Below are 2,944 nucleotides of genomic sequence, written 5' to 3' on the forward strand. Positions count from 1 at the left end.
GCAAAAGATATCACACTTGTGTTCACTGCACAACAAATGATATCACATCTGTGCTCATTACACAACAAATGCTTGCCAGTTATGAGATTTTAACGAAGGATTGTTACAACAAGGCAGACAAACGAAACTTATCGGTAATATTGGAATGTTTTGGAAGAACTAATAATTCTTTTACAAAAGAATACCTTCTACCCTCAAAATTGCTTGCTTTGTGCCAAAATTAGAAAGAATTATTATTATTATTATTATTAAAGAGGTGAGCTGGCAGAATCTTTAGCACGCTGGATGAAATGCTTAACAATGGTATTTCACCTGTTGCTATGTTCTGAGTTCAAATTCTGCTGAAGTCGACTTTGCCTTTCATCCCTTCAGGGGTTGATAAAATAAGTACCAGTTATGCACTGAGGTCGATGAAATCGACTAACCCCCTCCGCCAAATTTCAGGCCTAGAAAGGATTATAATTATTGTTATTATTATTATTGGTGGTGGTGGTGGAGTGGCAGAATTGATAGAGCATTGGAGAAATTGCCTTGCTATCTTTGTTCTGTTTCTTTACGTTCTGAGTTCAAATCCTGGTGAAGTCAACTTTGCCTTTCACTCTTCTGGAGTTGATAAAATATAGTACCAGTCAAGTACTGGGAATGATTTAATCAATTACCCCTCCCCTCAAAATTGCTGGCCTTGTTCCTAAGTTAGAAACATTTTTTTTTTTTTTTTTTTAAATTTTTTCCACAATGTTCTTCCCATTCATTTTACATAATGAAATCCTAATTCAGCTCCAAACTAAAGCAAGAAGGGATTTCATTCAAAATTCCCCCCCTTTTTTTTTTGTTAAGAAAGATATTTGAACCATTATTGATCTCAGCTACTGTTCTCAACTACATATGTAAATGTTGCTTTTTCTTATCACTCCTTTTTGAATGTATATATCTTCTGTACTAAATTGTTAATTATATATTTTACCAAAAAAATGTAAATAAAATTTGAAAAAAAATAATTAACTATATCAAAAAGAAAAATGTGTTGGCTTTTGTCATTTTGGCAATTTTAATTTTCAGCTCTCTTTTACTTGTTTGTCATTTGACTGAGTCCATGCTGGAACACCGCCTTTAGTCTAGCAAATCGACCCCAAGACTTATTCTTTGTAAGCCATTGGTCTCTTTGTCGAACCGCTAAGTTACGGGGATGCAAACACGCCAGCATCGGTGATGTTGGGGGGACAAACACACACACTCACATACATTTATATATATATTTATATACATACATACATACGACGGGCTTCTTTCAGTTTCCATCTACCAAATCCACTCACAAGGCTTTGATTGGCTCGAGGCTATAGTAGAAGATACTTGCCCAAGGTGCCACGCAATGGGACTGAACCCAGAACCATGTAGTTCGCAAGCAAGCTACTTACCACACAGCCACTCCTACACCTTATATTCATACTTACTTTAAAATTATATAAGGAGTATCTTTCAAACACCATTTTAAATAACGACCACGTTATCTTACTAAATTCTTTATTTTCAAAATTAACTGATGCAGTTCCCTACTCTCAAGATGAGGCTCTTATCATTAGGGCAGTAGTGATTTGGTTGAACCTGTTGTACATGAGATAAAATGCCTTGCTGGTGTTTAGTTATGCCCCAAGTTCCTCTCTCATATAAGTCAACATCCTTCCAATTTTGATAACATTATTACCAACTGAATTAACTCTTTGCTGTGTACAAATTTGTATCATTGTGTCTATATCTATCAGTAAATTCGCTCAGCAGAATCTTTAGCATGCTGAGCAAAATGCCTTCAGGTTACTTCATGGTTACTTTACATTCTGAATTTAAATGTTATTTTGCCTTTCATCCTAACTGGACTGATAAAATAATTGGTTATCTCTACACAAAATTTCTGGCCATGTTCTGAATAAGAAATTGTTTTATAGGAAATTAAATAACAGCATAAAACAAATTTAATCCAAGTATGACCATTTATTTCTTTACTGTTTGTTGAGGCTAAATTCATGGTGTAACTGTCCACAAAGGAGTTAATTCTGCACAGCCTCTTGTCAACTTGTGTAACATTTTGGAGAATTGACTTGTTGCTTCTTTGTGGTGCTTGTTTTCAGATAAATCAACCAATTGTGTCGCAGTTCTTCAACAGAATTGCACTGTTGAAAGGCGGAGAGCTGGCAGAAATGTTAACACACCGAGCAAGAATGCTTAGCAATATTTCAACTACCGTTACGTTCTGAGTTCAAATTCCACCGAGGTCGACTTTGCCTTTCATCCTTTTGGGGTCGATAAATTAAATACCAGTTACACACTGGGGGTCGATGTAATTGACTTAATCCCTTTGTCTGTCCCCCCTGTGTTTAGCCCCTTGTGGGCAATAAAGAAATAAGAATTGCACTGTTGTCTCAAATTAGCACAAAGCACTAAATTCACTTACACGTATTTACCATGAATGGCTGTATGTATGAAAGATATTTTTTTCAAATATTTGTATGCTCTACATCCTTCTCATACCACAGCGTCTAATAGAGAAGAGGCCAGCTAATCTCAAGCATATAATTCTGGGGTCACAGTATGTCTTTGTCGAGCTGCATATGAAAAGTGCCTCCATGAAACAGACCTAGACTGGATTTTTTTTTTTTAATGAAAGATCTGTAGTTTCATAATGCAGGCAGTTGCTCCTCTCAGCATCAAAGTTTAACCAAATGGAAGACAAGGGGCAATTAAGACTGGCATCAGTGTTATTGCCATCAGAATGGAAAGAGCTACAATAGATACCTCCAAAACATGTGGAATGAAGTTCAACAATTAGGCGCAGGAGTGACTGTGTGGTAAGTAGCTTGTTTACCGACCACATGGTTCCGGGTTCAGTCCCACTGCGTGGCATTTTGGGCAAGTGTCTTCTATAGCCTCGGGCCGACCAATGCCTTGT

The sequence above is a fragment of the Octopus sinensis genome, linkage group LG9 (genome assembly GCF_006345805.1).
Source record: "Octopus sinensis linkage group LG9, ASM634580v1, whole genome shotgun sequence".
Classification (NCBI taxonomy): Eukaryota; Metazoa; Mollusca; class Cephalopoda; order Octopoda; family Octopodidae; genus Octopus; species Octopus sinensis.